The sequence below is a fragment of the Temnothorax americanus genome, unplaced genomic scaffold (genome assembly GCF_048541705.1).
Source record: "Temnothorax americanus isolate GAGA-0224 unplaced genomic scaffold, ASM4854170v1 Scaffold22, whole genome shotgun sequence".
NCBI classification, from domain to species: Eukaryota; Metazoa; Arthropoda; class Insecta; order Hymenoptera; family Formicidae; genus Temnothorax; species Temnothorax americanus.
Genome location: NW_027509360.1, coordinates 2,887,726 through 2,905,568, shown reverse-complemented (window position 1 = coordinate 2,905,568; position 17,843 = coordinate 2,887,726). Strand labels below are relative to the sequence as shown.

The window sequence follows — 17,843 nt, the reverse complement described above, 5'->3', positions numbered from 1 at the left end:
CCACTGCCAAGCGCACAATAGAAGTATTAAAAAAAACGGTACCACAGTTACTCGACCTATCGCGGATCTTTTTACAAAGAAGTATCGCCCCGACCTTCGGCTGGAGCTTTCAATAGTGACGAGGGTCGGGGCAAAGCTTGGAAAATTGTGCCGCGATTGGATGATCCAGAGAATTGGAAGTAGATCGTGCTAAATGCTCAAATAATGGAAGATAGACTTTGTTAGAACGTCTTTCGTAGTTTGCTCTGCTTTTTTACCTTCCTTCATCTTCTCTCCTCTTGACGTGCTTGCACCAAAATTCAATGATTTTTATAAACCAACTAAGATCCCCATTTTAATAATCAAACGAGTTTTCATTCTACCAGATAAAACTAAAGAGAAATTGCTGAGCAACATAGAAGGTCTAAACTCGACTTTTCTATTTTTTAAGCGTAGCAGACTATATGTATACGTAGAGTACATAAGTATGCACATGTAACGACTAGTAGAGGTCGGTATCTAACTTTTTCGTCATTGCCGTTGTCGTCGTCGTCGTTGTCGTCGTCGCCGCTGTCAGAAGAACGGGAATGAATGTGAAGAGCAAAAAGGTTAAGAGCAAGAATTCCTAAGCAGAGACGAGCTGAAATTTTCAGTACCAGATTAAATGTGGAGGTTAGAACATTCCAGACGCCCGTGCCGGTCTTGTCTCGTAAATGTAACCCGTAGACAGTTCATAAAACGAAGACGTCGAATACATATTAATTTCAGCATATAAGAATAAAGCCAGAACTATATTCCGTGGGTGACAGTAATGAGAGAGAGAGAGAGAGATGAGAGTTTATTCCATACTCAGATTAAAACGGCAAAATATTGATGCGTGTAAAATTTTGATAGAAGTTGATGGTAACAAGCGCTACTTTGCGCTTCGGTCACTTTATCGACTCAAGAGCAAAAAGTGTGCGTATTAAATTATAAAGTAACGACTAAAATTACTCAATTTAAACTTTAAAATATTTAATTGGCGTGTAAAATTGAAGTTATTAATATTGCAAATCTAATGTGTAGATATTGATAGTTTATCATGCACTCTTGAAGCTATGAATGGAAACCTATATGAATATCAATAGAATGTCAAACGTCCACTTTATAAGTATATCATTTCAATTCTCCAACTTCCCGTCACACGACGAAGTATATTTCATTTCTCGCGACCCAGCCGCAATGTCTATCTTCTTACCCTTTTGCCGGCCTGTCGATCCTTTGGAGCTTGCGATGTCTTTACTCGACATGGTAAGTACCAAAATTCGAACGTCACTTCGAAGTTTTCGCCCGTCCTAGGACACGTCTAAACAGTTTAACCAGCGACGCGCGCACGAGAAACGTCGGGCAAACCGAAACTTTCTGCGGAAACCTCACGAGCTTCCGTAATTGGAGAAGGGGAGAAGAAAGACGAAGAAGGACTTGGGTCTGCTTCTCGATTCTGCATATATCCGGCAAAGTAAACTGGTAAACTGGTAATGTTCATCTGGTGGAAATTGTTATGCCCTGTCAGAAGCAAGCTATGGGTGACGTAGGTCCGAGGCGAATCCGAGTTTCGAGATCACCCTAAGAGGATTAGATAAGGGAGAACTGCCCACAGCACACCAGCGTAACACATTGTGTGCGGTTTTTAGGGCATTACGAGCGAAAATCGATGCTATTCTCTTCCACTCCACCGTATTTTCTGAAGCTACAGCACTTATGAGCTTAATCCTTGTACCGTTCCAAATAAATTACATGTCGTGATTTAAATTACGCAAACGTATGTTACTTGAATGTTAACTCTCCTCTTTCAAAATTACAATTATTCATCATATTAATTTTTTCTAAACACGTCTCTTTTACTTGATATTCTGTGGGCATATCGAATAGCGTCGGATATAGCGATTTGCGAAGCAAAACGTGAGCGTAGGGTTATCCATCCACGTGATTGTCATTGAAGTCGTTAAAATAGAACGGATCGGCGCAGTTGAGCACCGAACAAACGGGGAATAACGAACGCGTTTTGCGTTAACGATGTGACGTTACGCTATTATCCGCAACTCGAGAAGACAGTAACTCGATTGTCAATGCATCGAACGAGCATAAAACTCGTGAGTGTCCGATTAATTTCGTAGTTTAATCGCGAGGACGCGTTTAACGACATTTGCGTCTTACCGATCGTCGCCGGTTCTCGTTTCACTACGCGCATCCATCGCCTAACAATAACGTCCTCGCTTCCGATATGTATTCTAGCCTCGACCGTTGAATTACATGATCAGCTTCAAGAGAGATAAACGACCTCTCTCTGGACGAGTCATCTTTGGTCGTGACGCTGGCCGAGAGAGCGCGATTGTATTCCATCGAAAGGATCGTGCTTCGATTTGGCCCGAGAATTAATTGCGCCGGGATTCGACTTTGCATAGCTGTCGGAGCCGTCGCCTCTTCACGAAACTCGCTATGTTCGGGAGAACGATTACGAATATCGTAGACTCTCCGCCTACGATGATTTAACAATTGTACTAAAAATTGCATTGAGAATTTTGAACAATCGATAGTTTACTTTCTTGTGATAACAATACCTCGCGGCGTCTGGATAGCTCGTAACAATAAGATTATGGATAAGCTTTTCTTTGTATCTTGGAGTCTTTTTTCTTAGGAAAGAATTTGAGGATATGACAATCTTTTAGTAACAAAAAATAATTAAAATAAAGATAATACAGAAAACAATTAAAAAATTAGAAGCTGGAAAATAATTTGAAATAAAAATTAATATCATGTGACATTTGATATTGCATTTATTAAATATGCTTATTTATTTGTCGGTTTTTTACGGTTATCATAAATCTTCATCTACATTAAGAATTTCTTTATACGACATACACAATCTCTCACACGGATTAGAGACTTTACGCGACAATGCCACTTTATCAGTCAGTGTAACCCCGAAACTACCTTGTTCTTGCTCTAAACGACATTAAGAGACACCCTTCGCGCGCGGACTATGTATTACCGTGTTAGCGCGAGTTATGTTGTTCTTGTACCAGACAATGCAGAGAGCGCTATTTCTGAGGATATGACAGGCTAATTTCACTGTAACTTCCGCGTTGATATCCTTTCCGTGGAATATTTCTAAAGTTGGTAAACTTGTTCAATTTTTTTTTGCCCATAATAACATTATTTTTATTTTCGCGAAATCTCACAATCCGCTTCGCGGATTATACGGACATTGTCACTTCGGGATCCATTATTAAACTTTATGTAGTTTAACATAGTCCGCGCAATCACAAAGCTCGAAGTCTCATCTCCTTATCATCATATTTCACGTCGGAAAGTGAGATTGCAGAATTTTTAACAGGGTCTCGATGAATATGCGTGTTATAACATACTAAGACCCAGAAATGAAACCACACCATAAAGTGTGATTGCTCTGCATAATGGACATATGCACGGGGAGGAAGCATAGAGGAAGTGCATTGAGGAACGACGAGAGAGGGTAGGAATGCCCCGTTGCAGCAGGACTCTATTTTAATACTGACTTATCTAACAGCGGCGTAATAACGCACCTAAAAAAGCGCTATCGTTAAAACTTCTTGCAAGTCCGGGCAGCACACCGAGGTATCTTTAATTTATGCAGTGTCCGCGTTTCGGGCGTTACGAGAGTGAGAGAGAGAGAGCGAATGAGAGAGGGACGGGGAAGAGAGAGAGACAGAGGGAGAGACAGACTAGCCCTCCGCGTTACGGTGGCTTTCCCGGAACGAAGTTGAAATTCATTATAAGCAGACATTAATTTTACGCGGATTAATAACGACGCTTCCCTGTCCTTTATCACAAGCGGAACACCGTGAGTCGGCGCCGACGCGACGGCCGACGCCGCGTCTCACCCTGCTGTGTTTTAATTAATTCGTGCCACGCGCACGTGTTTGTGTAGCCTGTCATTTCGTCGCTGTCTTTCAATTGGCCGAAAGAGACGCGACCAAGCGAGGGATGCAAAATTGTAGGGTAAAAGTCAAATACCGGCTAAATGGCACAAATGATGTTCTGGATTACAACAAAAAACATTTAAAATTCCGTATTTACTTATAAAAGATATCACAAAAGCAGTAATTCAGCATACATTAAGCGCAGCTTAAAGGATTTAATCAACACAGTAAATAAAAAGATAAAAATATGAAAATATGAAATATTAAGATAGATATGTTAAGACACGAAACTGTATTTTGGATGTCTTTCCAGAAAAAATCTTGTTTACTTCGCATATCATTCTTTTTCTCTCTCTCAAATGCAAAATGTTCTTTTTTATAATAAAAATAACATTTTTAATGATTAAATGTCATTTGATTTTTATTCTTTGGTTAATAAAACTCTCGTCTATCATCCAATCTGTTCGCTGTCGTAAATATCAACAAACCGCTCGATGAGACCAAGCCAAGTGCGTGATCATCAAATTCACCTCGGTAAATGGAATAATGACTGCGGGTATGACAGTGAGGAACCGAGCGGGCGATTTTTGTTATCGCTTCTAGTAACGGTGAGATAGGATCGCCTAATTCGCTGTTTCTGTCGAGTTCAACAAAACGCGCTTGTTGTTCCTCGGCGAATTTACCGCACTGCGCCGTTATCCGAGCAAACGAGTTGCGATGTCGAATCGATGATACTCGCCTGCGCGTCATCGTTTTCGTGCGATCCGCCCCGAGACCCCTGCTTTTCAGAGCTATCGGCCCGTCGTCGTCATGCCGCGGTTCATCGCGTGCAAACGCTTTTTTCTTTCGTGCCCTTTTGCCCGTACCATTTTTGCCCGGAGTCATTACCATAGTTAGGCCAGAGCTCCGGCTTTATTTCAAAAATCCCGTTCGGCGAATTCACGCGCGCTGATCGGTTTCCTTCTGTTTTCACCCATTATATCACTGTTATGCAATCGAAGCGGGCAACGTTATCTCGCGATCCGATATACGGATGCGCCGTCACTGGCCTTTTTCTCGACGGCGCCTACATAATATGTAATTACACGGCATGTAAAACGAATGTTAGTTATTCCACTTGCACAGATATTGATGTATCACAGTTCTTTGTTCTACCGCCTGTGCATAACAGAAGAACAGTGCCCTGAATAATTCAGCGGCACTTTCCGCGCGACGTAATGGTCGCTTTGTCCCTGACTCGCGGCATTCAAAGCGCTCTTCGCTCTTACTCGCACGATCATTATCATCCGGCGCCGGAGAACAGACTTTATATACATACCTATATAAGTCCTGATTCGATGTGTTGGCAACTAATTGACGAAACAGCTACGTCGGCCAATATAAATTTGCCGTGTCAGCCGAAACAGTGCCGTTAATTTTCTCCGCATCATCAATTTTTTTTCCACTTAACGAGAATTAGTATCTATCTCTCCAATCTTGAATCTCAATATTGAATGCATGAGATTAAGATATGTATCTCTGGGATGTAGATGCATATGCATCTTCCATAAATTGTATACGCATATCTAAGAGATATATGTTGCGATTTTTTTATCTTTTAATGTAACCTAATAAGAATAAATCTCTCTTTTTTTTACATGTAAAATAAATGAATATTAAAAACTATGATCAGGATTTTATTTTTAATGTTTCCTTAGATCATTAGATCCCTTCTTTTTATCTGACATTAGTTTCAAGGAATAAAAATTTGCTACATTTTGATGAATTTTAATTGATAAATTTAATGGAGATTATATCTGTCAAAAAAAAAATCGAAAATAATTCCTGCAACGATATTCAACTATAATATGGGTAACCTCACGATTCTATATATATGTGTGTGTAGAGATTTAATTTTGAAGAAATTGCTTCGGACGATCTCTTAACGAATCGACGAAAAAAACTGAGGAAAGAAAATCAGTCTAAAGTAGTTCTGTCTGGAACGCGAGATTAACGAGAATAGCAAGAACGTAATGTAAAAATACACAAGCAGAAAGAGAGAGAGAGAGAGAGAGAGAGAGAGAGAGAGAGCCCAAGGAATCGAGTATAAAATTGTCCATGGTTGCGCTCGCGCGACGAGCAATAGGAGCTTTGTCTGGCGACCGGGCGGTTGAAATAAAAAATAATTAGTCGCTTTCAGCTTCTAGGCGATATAGTACCGCAAACTCCTTTGCGCCAGAACGGACGGTTAAGCTTTCTAGCTTGGATAAAGGAGGAATTAACCGTGGAAGTCCTTTATATTCGTTCGCGACGTTAAACGCGACTTCTATTGACCCGGCTTCCAACGTTCATCTATTCCACCACACTAGATTCCGGCAAACGTTTGCCAATTCATGAAACATGATTGCATCCTTGCGGTAGTTAAACACAATTAATTATCAGCTTTTATATATTTTTTAGTCATTAAGTCTGCAAAATGGATCAAAAATTTTTAACGACATAAAAGATAATACTCTAAAAGCGATCGAAAAAGAGCCAAAGTTTTAACATTTAAAAGATATAATAATAACGCAAATTGACAAATAATGATAAAATGAATAAATAATAAAATATATGAAATTCAAAGTCGTAAATTACGAAAATGGACATGAATTAATTGTAATATAGATATTCGAGAAAATGCATTAAGGTACCACCACGCTACGCGATAATATTTAGTTTGACTGAATAATTTGATTATCTGTGAAAGCTTATCATCCTATCACAATAATTCGCTTGAGGACCTAGTGGTAAAAGTTATAAGTGCTTCAACGTGCGCGGCTATAGTTGTTTTAGACTATCCTACTTATCACGCAAGAGGCCCGCTAACTCTTCCCGGTCGTGTGTTCACATCGAACAAACTTTACGTGTATTCTATTTTCCGTCGCTTTCCTACATAGTTATTCTAGCGGCGATTGTATTGACCAGAACTGTCTTCAAACATTTGACCACCCTCGACCACCAGCGAAATATGATATTCTTAACATACAGAAAAGCAGAGATAAGTCGCTGAAAAGTTTGTGCATTAATTTCTCGTAAAGCATTGAATCGTAATCTTCACTATGTTATCAAATTACTGGTGAAAATACTGATGAGAAAATATTCGCGAGCAGGTGGTTCGCAGGTAATCTTTTCCTAAAGTATAGAAATCTTTACGGAGAGAGAGAGAATCAGTCCGGTACACTCGAACTACCGATAAAAGCATTAGTGCTCGCCTGATTAACGGGTTCATGGTTTCAACGGAGTTCTACGGCAGATGCAGAGTTTTACGTTACAGCGCGATGGTCACGTTCGATAACTGTCCGCCAATGACAAGTCCATTTCTTTTACGAGACCGCACGTTTGATTAACCGAACTAGATTGTATCCCAATAAAGAGAAGTACCTGACAGTTCCCTTATCTTATCCCGTACCACCTGTCCGAATGGGTTAAGACTCGTATCTGGTCACGCTACACGAACTGGGATGCTCTCCTTATACGTACCCTCGTGCACTCGGAATTAAAGCCACGGAGAAGTAAGGCCGGAGACACGGTAAGGCAATGGTCGGCCGGCTGACCGGGCATTATCGTATTCAGATGAGCTTCACGTGACTAGAAGAGCGACGCTCGACATTAACGTTTCCATTATAGCGATACGACGTACCGCGGACTCTCGTCCACGGCTGTAATCCTCGAGTTTAATTGTCGCGCCGGGGACAACAGAGAATAGCGCGATACGTTCTTCCCTCCTACCCCGCCTGCGTTTCGCTCTTCCGTGCCATTCCGAAAATCGTCGTTCTCTCGGGCGCGATCCAGCTATGAAAAGTCCACGATTCCCGGCTGTGCACTTTTCACGGCTGTGCATCGTGGTTACTTTGAAAGCATACTAAATGGTAAATTCAACGGAAAGCGATTTCAGCAATCTCGGTTTATTGTGAAAAGTTTAACCAAACAATTATTTGTCTCTTTCAATTTTTTTAATTGTCAGTAGCTGGCTGTAAATCGCACAAATAATAATATAATTTGTAAATAAAACATTTACTCTGCTTTTTTTCTTTGAGTATATAAAAAGATATAGATATTATTATATTTTTTTTAAGACATTATATACCTGCTCTATCGTTTAAGTTTAGATCCCTGGAGTTCTAAACTCGCCCAGCTCGCGTAGATAACCGCGGTAATATTGCGAGAACGAAAATAGAAACAAATGCCGATCGTTCGCGTTATTATAGGTAGCAGAGATATTAACCACGCGCGCGCGCGGCGTTCACGTTTCCTGTCGACGTGGATATAGGTAAACTGCGCGGGCTAGAATGTATGATCTCGCCGGTACGATCCTCGGTCGTTTAATTACAGATACCTATGGGAGAAACGTGATATCTATAGAATTATTTATCCTTTATTTGTCGCGGAAACGAGCGCATAATTAGATATCCCGACCGCAGGAACTTCGAGCTGATGCGACTTTAAACTGACGTCTGGACTCGCGTTTCGCCGCGGATGATAGTAGATAGAACAACGATCGTTAACAACGGTTCTCGCACGATTATTTCGACGAACCGACGAAATAATTGTACGTACCGCGAGAATAAGTTTCCAAAAGCTCTTCCGACGTGAATTCCATACTAACGCGCGCGCACATCGGAGCTCCAATGCACCGTCTGCTCGAAAGATCCTATTAAAAGCCTGTGAAGATAAGGAAAATCCAGCAAAATTAGATCCACTCGTCTCAAAGGAAAATTAATAACCCTGATAAAAAGATTTTTCATTTTCTAAAAAATTTTGATTTATTTCTTAATGATTGCTTTCAATCGTATATCAAGGTGTCTTAAATCTCGATTTTAAAAATTCAACGATGGACTTTACAGGGAACTTTCCGGAATACATACACATTTTGAGAATTGGATATAAGATTTTCGAAATATAAGATGCAAATACAACGGAATAACCGATATTCTTATAACTGGTTATCATGCATAAACTGTGACGATATATTACATATATCGATACTTTCTTTTTCTTTCTCTCTCTCTCTCTCTCTCTTTTTCTTTTTGCATCACTATCTGAGAAACTTTCTCTTGTGGTTAAACTACTTCAAAACTCAATATCGCTGTTTCGTTACACGCCGCTAAGATACGCAGGTACATGCACGACTGCATACTGGCGGCCGCATTGCCTTGACATTGATGAATTGCCATACGCTTTGCTCTTCTCGGAATTTAAATGGCACCATCTACATATCTGAAAATGAAAGCTTCTCAACTGGAAGACGAGAAAATTTTTCGAATGAAATTGCTTCCGAACATGCTTTATTCACCAAGCTTTTGCATTTAATTTTTATTAATTACTTTTCAGTCATCGTGCATCAATCTCTTTTTAATCTTCTTCTACTTACAATTAGTCATCTCATTAAAAGCCCAAGCGATTAAAAGCTTGTCAAACACTTGTTTTAAATGTTATGGCTAATATGTATAATATATTGAAACAATTTTATCTACAAAGAAGCTTTGGAAACTTTATTTTATTTTACTTATTTCCTTTTTAATGAAGTATACATTGGTAAGAATTGATGGTTTAATAAATATTCTCACAATGATGAAATCACAAAAAATAACAATCATAATATAAGAGAGTATAATTAAATATTATATACAGAATTAAATTATATAAATTGAAGAATAAAAAAGGGGGAAATAACAGATGACAGGCGAAGGCTACAATGAAATAAATGAAAAGAAAAATAAAAGAAACAATGAAGAAAGAAGAGAATCAGATTAGAGAAGGTAGACATTGTAAAAAAGCAGGAGTTAATGGACAGCTATTGTCAGAGGAAATACGTAGATATTTCCGCAGGAAAAGAAAACGATCTATAAGAAATCTATTAACAATTCTGGAGGGTCGTGAACATTTTTTAAATCAGATTGGCTCGCGCATAATCTCCGATCCTCTGATCCTCTCTCTGATCCTCACTCTTTACTGGTCGTCACTGGTCGACTCCGGGATATAGGAAAAATAATTGTTGCCCGCGGCTGGACAATCGTCGGATAAAGTCACCTCCTCGTCTCGTTTATGCCCCTCGTTCGTGTCCACGAACGCGTGCGCGCGCGCACACACACGTTCACGGTACTTACGGTGATAAATTTGTCCGGTGATAAGAGTCCCGATTTTTGTCTTTACGACCCCCGGTGGGGCCTGAGGCGCGGGAATTGGGGAAGGGGTCATTTCCGGCTCATGGCGTGACTACCTCGCGCCCCCGGTGCTCGCCCGACGCGTGGACGGTAGATACTACGGAGGGATCTACGTGTAAGGGGGATGTGACTCTCCCGTATAAGGTTTATACAACCCACAAGTAATGCCATCGGGGCGCATTTCACCCTCGAGTGCACGGGGCATTCGCTCTTCTCTATCACGCTCTCTTTATTTCTTTCTCTTTCTTTTTTCGTCACCTTCTCCACGAAGGGATAGGATGCTGGTTCGGATGTGTAGAAACCAGTCAATGCCGTTGGGATAGGAGCAGGGAGGCGTTACGACGGAAATGCAGAAACCGGAGACGAGGGCGTTTCACCTACGCCGAGTGAGCAGGTATAGTTTTTCGCATGCTTTATGACTATCGATTCTATCCTGCCCCTGTGTGTTACCCGTCGCGCTCGGTGCGTCGAGACGGCTCGAGGCCGTCACGTGTTAGCTGGTGGTGCGTCCTGCCGCTGACTCAGCCGAAACGCAGGTCGGCATTAATATTAATTACCGCGGCACGAGTGCGCTCGTGGTCGCGTGGGTTGGCGTTTTTCGAAAACGCTCCAACGGGCTCGTATTCGCGAACACGATATCGTATTGACGATAATCCGTATTTCGCCGTTACCGCAACTAAAATGCATTGGAAAATACGCTACAATCGCGCGCTTTGAAAATAGCTTGAAAATAACAATTTGAGAATAATCTGTGCGGTAAATCTCGTTGTGAAATCAATTTTAACAATTATACTAGATTTATTATTAATTTCTTTAATTTTACGAAAGAGAGAAAGAGAAAGAAAGGAGTAAAGTACATTGCTAAATTTCATTGATAAAATGTTTATACACTGTTCTATGTACTCAAAACAGTACGGATATTTTTCATGTGCGAAGTAACATAGAAGTTGGTTACACTGGGCACGTTTCACGTGTCATTCTTTCAGGCAAGGATAACGCAGCACTTTCGCCATTGCAAGAGAAACATTTATGAGAAAGGTAACTGATGAGGAGTTTCGTATTTCTAGCGTAATGATAGGTTTCGTCGATCAATCAGATGTTAATGCTCGTTCGTGCAACAACTGTATGAATAATTCTGTCGCCACTATACTCGTAACTAATCCGAATATGAATTTGGATTAATATTAATGAACAGAATAGAAAATAATTATGACAACAGATCACAATAATTAATGCAAATGTAATCGACACACAAATTGAACATTTTAATTGTAGAAATTTACTTCAATTGCAAAAGAAACAAGCTTTAAACGATGAAGAATAGATGTGACTTTTTACACATTTTCAAGTTTGGAGAATTATTTAGCTGGGTGAAGATAGAATGCAAATAATATGAATGGGAAACGTGAACGGAAATGGTACAGAAAATTACATATACTTATAAATCTCAGAAACTTTTGAGTTGATACAGCATAATACATTGTGTATAAATTAATGCTAATCCCAATTGTAAGACGAAAATTTTATACTATATTTAACTTTTATGCTATATATTTAATAAATAATTTTCTTTTAATTTCTTTGCTGTTTGATTTCTATTAAATGTATCAAAGTAGTAATCTTTTTCCCCAAAATAATGTTAAATATATATACTTTTTTTTTATTTTTATCAAGATACAAATACTCTTATATTTCCCAAAGCATTGAAAAAGATTCTAATATATAAAACCTTTTGTGTTATAATTATTCTTTACAAAGCGGGTTAAAACTAAAGTCCAATCATCTGATATTTATAAAGAGACCATCGTGGAACAAGTTGACTATACTACTTCGCATAAGGACACTATGGATGGCAAGGTACATATAACCCTGCCATCTACCGCGATAATGGCGGTATCGAGAAAGAAGGAAGGAGACTGAAGCGCGATAAGAAGGGAACGAATAGACTGCAAACAATGGCCGACCGTTTTCAACAGTGTAAACGGACTTAAATGCGGCTCAACGAGGAGTAATAACAAAAATGAAATCCGCGATAGTAATGGAAAAGGGAACGGGTTTATTCGCTAGCGATGACATCTGCGGAAGGAACAAGGTTGCGGCGGTTAGCAAAGTTAAAAATGTATTATCTCGCCCGCGATAACAAAGCTATAGCCCCTTTTGATGGCGCACGAGCTAGGTGGAATAAATTAATCGCCACAAATGTTGGGCTTTCCAGTGATTCTGATGAACTTTGGAAATATGAAATTTACGTAATGTTAAAGTCATGCTGGAACAGTAGGTATATGTGACACTTACGAAGTATCACAATCAATAATAATTAATATCGGTTAATATATTTTTAATCTGACATCGAATGTAGGTTTACATTTCTCTCTCTATAAATGTCTCAACGAGGTCACGTTAATTGTTGACGATCAATAGAAACGGCTTAATGAACACAAACGTGATGAGAAATATAAGCAAACATTTATTAAGCAATTCGCTTATTGTTAATTTGGGTCACACAGCAGTTTGAATGATACCTTATCGGAATATTATCTTCTGCGTTATTTATGAGAGAGTTTATAGAGCTATTAACATGAGAGTTTTTTTATCATTCCTCATGTTTAATATTTTTAACGGCATGGAGAATTCGAGTTGGCACAAGAAACAGCCATTATAGGAAGGCAATTTAAAAGCTCGAAACCTACGAGCCACTTTTTGCGAGAATTTGCATTCGCCAGATTACATTCCTCGGTACGTGCAGCTGAGAAGATTCGAATACTCGGTGCTGTTTCGCGTCGCTTTCTTAAATTGGCGATTCCGGGTGTTTTGTGGAGAGCGTCGCGCGGTAAAGGCGCCTTGTAAAATCCAAGAAACCACGGTCCACCGATCACCATGGTCCTTGGGGTCGGCGATGTAACGATATTACCACCGCTTCGCGTGCCGAAAATGGTTATTTAAAAAAAGAGAAAAAAGAAAGAAAAGGAAAATCTCGACGGTCGCGTGATTAAGTTTCGCGCCTGTCAAGGAAGGGTGATATTACATTGTCGTGTGATTTCACGTGCTTGTGCCCGTGGAGTCGCGCGACTTTTCGAGTGCTTTCACCCACGAGAGAGGGTAAGTTTTCGAGTGCTTTCGTGCGACGTTCTATACGCGCCACTGATCGCTCGTCGCATAGGGTATCGCCCGACCGACGTCGCTCGATGCATTTGAATATTTAATGAGGGATCACGGTAAACAACCGCATATTACTCGTTGACTATGAGCACAGTCATATTGGTAATACCGCGTTTATTATTGGTAATACAACGATGTACCATGCGCTCGCGATAATCCTTAATTCGACTTCCGGGAATTCTCTGTGGATTTTAGGATGTTTTCTATATATATGTCATTAACAATGTTGGTTAAATGTATAAATAAAATATAAATTAATTTATTATTATGCATTTCTGTAATTGGCATTAATATCATCAGTTTTCGAAAATAATTTTAGAAACAAAGACAGTATTGCGATTATTAATACGCCCTGTGTAAAATTAATTTTTTGTCCAATATCTCTCGCAAGCATTATATCGCCCTCCTTATACCAATAACATAAATGAGCAACTCGATAAATATTGGAAATTTACAATTGGATGTAAAATGTAATCAGATAATTCAGAGATCAAAATCAGCTTAGAGGATAATTACACGTGTACATTGCTATGTCACGTACACATTTATCGTTTAGGCATACAATTATAGAAACAAGACATTCTCACCCCACATCTTTACTCAAAAGGTGAAAATTTGCACATTCATGATTTTGGCATAGAAGGGATAATATCGCAGAGATATAGTCCATATAATATGTTACGTTTCTGATATAATATAACTTATCGATTGAAAATAATACGCACGTAACAATATGTGTTTACAATTAATATGAGCTACTACATGGCATGTTTTATATTCGAGTGTATTTTATATTCAGACGATATTTCCATTATTGCCATTGGTAATATAGCGATTCCTATCAGTACTTCGATATAACGTGCAGTATAAATGCCAATACCAAATTAACAGTTTATTTGTGTGACTTTTTGAGCCTTTCCACGTTATTGACAAAGTATGAAAAGAATTGTAGTCTCGCGCGATAACAATGCTAATAAGATCATCTAATAGAAAATGGATGTGCGAATAAATTATAATATAAATACCACCGTATGTACATTGCTATTCGATTGGCACGCGGACCTTTATTAAGCACTGGGCAAACATACTTTAATAGCTTACCGTGATCGCCTATTATAACAGTTTACAAATTTCAATTTATGTTCATGGTCATTGTTATTATAATTAGTATCAATATCATTTTCAATCGATTATTATAGCAACGTACAACATGCTACATGTTTGCCATTGTTATCGTTAGTGCTATCATTTGTCGTTATTGCCCTATTATTTATTCCATCGTTATTATAGAAATGTGGTGCGCATAGGGGAATTAAACATCGTTTTATTTGTATCTAAAGATGTTCTAAGTTCACCAGTTGAAAAATTATATTATTCATAAACTTTAACGTTATAAATCGGAATAATTCTAATCAAAATAAACATAATCTAACATTTGTAAAATTTTCCCTTTCCTACGGTCCTTTATAATCATATATTCTCTGCTAGCATTGTCGGATGACCGACTTACGAAAAGGAGTCGTCAAACGTATGGCTTTACTTTCGGCGAACAGACATCGTCCACGGAATTCAGGATTATTCTGGACCATGGCCAGATTCCTCTCTCCATTCTACAGCGTTTGCAAAATGCCCGTGTCTTTTCGCTTATCCGTACCTGTATCTAGCAAAGATTGGTGGTCGCGCTTCATAAATTTCCAGGCATAATATTCTCGCATTTTAGAAAAATTTTGTCGGAAACCAACAAGTAGACGAGGTATATTGAGAGGTAAATTTTTATCCCGAGAAGCGCGAGAGCGGTGCTCGCACACCGAGCGGCGTGTGTCGGCTCTCATGAAATATGAAATTTCTCGCATCCGTTGCAAATCACGGAGCATCCCTAAAAATTCAGCGAAATGTTACGGACGGGAGCGCCAGACAAAAGTGGTTCTTTGAAAACTGGGTTCTCTCTCTCTGTCTCTTTCTCTCTGTCTCTCTTTCTCGTTACATGACATGAATTCGCCTTGTTACAAAACGAATGTCAAACGAAAACGAGTTACGCGTTGTGCGAAGTGCGAAATTACACATTAACGCGAAATTCATATTGTATATAGCAATTATAAAAGAGAGACAATAATTTGCAAGTGCGAAAATAATTAAGAAAAAAAGATTGCCTAATCCAAATTTTTTGGGTGAATTAAATTCATCCTTTTTATCCTCTTGCGCTCAACGAGCGTTATCATATATGATGTTCGTGAAGTAACTGTTAGACTTGGTGAGTGACAATAGTCATTATTATGCATTTGCTTTTGCCGTTGTATCATTTATATTAAACGGCTTGAAAATTTGCCAAAATTTAGCAAGGACGTAGCGAAACGTCCACAGAAACGCATAGTCCTGTAGGAGCACGTGGCAAATATAGTTTTACGCATCCAGAATAATGCTTTTTGTCATCTGGCCTAGTAATTAGACGCATATGCAACAATTTTCGCGGAAATTAATATGGGCACGCGAGAGATGCCGCGCGGCGCGCCAAAGTCGGATTCGGCATAAATAACTGGGACCAACTAGAGCTCCCCGTTTATATCCTGTTACGAGTAATTATGCGAAGGGTTTAAAGTATATTCCCGCGTGTTCTGTTCGGTCGTAGATTCAAATTTGCCCGGTGCATTGTACAGCCGGCAAAAAGTGTTATGCGCCGCTGCTACCGCGACGAGAGAAAATAAGAATGCGTGAAATTTACATTTTACGTATCACGCTTTTTCACTCTCGGTCTTCTTTTGCCGTCGTACACTTCCAACATTACGCTGCTCTCATCGTTATGCGGTCTCCGCGCTGGGAAGTATTATTTCTAATTACACCGGAATGCGAATATAGCGCAATGCCGTTTTGCGCGGCAACTTAGCTTCCAGCGAGTCGTTGCTTACACGAAAAAAATAAAACATATCTCTTGAGAATTATATTTACAGAACCAGCTATATACTTATATATACACCTGAAAGATATATATATTTCAATTCTCTCTGTACAATTTTTAACTTGGAATTAAATGAGATGTAAAGATATCAGAAATAAAAGTTAAGTGAAAGACTTTCTTTTTAATCTCTATATGTATCGTAAATTTTTTTGTTCGATTATTTGTTGGCTTAAAATCTGAGAATCCCTCTTATAATTTATCTATACGTAGTCGTATCGCAAGTGTGACGAAGACGATGAAATTGACACAGCACACCAAAAGTTCGATCAACTCCGGGCTGCATGATTTGATATAACTAGGCTACATAAATTCGCGCAACATCTGTTTGCGTGACGGAATGTATGAATCGCGTAATCACGTTCGCGCGAAAGAAATTTAAGTGTCTCGAAACGCGAGGCGACGAGAAATTGAAATGGGAAACAGAAATGCTTTTGGCCGAGACACGATCAGAATGAAAATCTGTAGAAAGTCCGCGACTGGAAAAACGGGGAGAAATTAATTCGCGCTGCATGGCGAAGTCAGTCTGAAAAAACACAGACGCGGCAGTACCGCGCGCGCATACGACGGAGAAAGGTAAGGATTTGACGCGAAAAGCGTAAATTATTTTTCTGCCGAGACAAACGGAATCGCTCCGAAATTCACAGAAAACTTGGGATACCGCTGACCCCGTAAGTTCGTCGATTTATTTCTTCGTCGCGGTGCAATTTCCGACGTGAAGAAGCTATTACGGGAAGCAGCCTGTAATATATAGTATACAACTGTGGCGATAACACTCGGAATACATTTACCGGACTAATTCGGAGCTTCTCCGACGGTCTTCCGTACATACGTCTCCTCGCCGCGTAGAGGAACGCGGTCGAAAGAAAATAGAAGAATTAATTGGAAATGAGAATGCATGCCTGAGAGAAGGGAACGGAGAAAAGAAGCCGAGTCCCTCGGGATTCAGGCAGTCAGTGTTACATTTTAAACTCCGTAACAAGATCTGGGCACATTCCGGCGGTTCGGCGAAGCTCGAACGGAATTTTCCGCGATGAGAACGACGAGAAGATGGACCGCGAGCAGATTCGGTTTGGCACGTTTGTCGATAAAACGAACAGCTAAGTTTGACACGCGTATTTGTTAACAAACGAGTCGTTAAGAGATGCATGTGTACGTGCGGGAATGTCGGATTTAAAATGAGCTCATCTCTCGCGTGGTGATTGTTTCCTACGATTGGGGATTGCAAAAATTCCCATCAAAGGATTAAATATATATATATATTCCCGTCCGATACGAAAACCGGAATAATGCACGTGGCGTGAAATGAACGGTTTGCTTATCGCGGGTGTACACTCTAACGTGTATAATAAAGAGGCGTTCCGCTATCGCGTGCGCGAATTGTTTTGTCGTTAATCGGTTCCTTTCTTAGCGGGATTATCTCTCGTATTATATGTATATATATATCTGTCGGATCCCCTGCTTTCCGACAGATATATATATATATATATATATATATATATACATATATTGCGTAACATTAGAGTGTAACTTACTCGGCAAACAGCGTAATGGAAATATAATCCGGAGGACTAAAGCCTCCGCAATCCCACCGAAACGAAAATACCTTCGCGAACATGAGATCGCCGA

The 17,843-nt window shown here is 39.6% G+C and overlaps 1 protein-coding gene and 1 long non-coding RNA gene across 3 annotated transcripts in view; one reads left to right on the top strand and one right to left on the bottom strand.

Annotated features, from left to right (window-relative positions):
• The window catches only part of LOC143898018 (uncharacterized), a 223,763-nt gene that overhangs the window by 168,607 nt on the left and 37,313 nt on the right, over positions 1-17,843 (top strand). The gene's annotated exons all lie outside the window — the stretch shown is intronic.
• Positions 1-17,843, bottom strand: part of LOC143898041 (cell adhesion molecule 2) — an 83,313-nt gene that overhangs the window by 50,159 nt on the left and 15,311 nt on the right. The window lies entirely within an intron of this gene.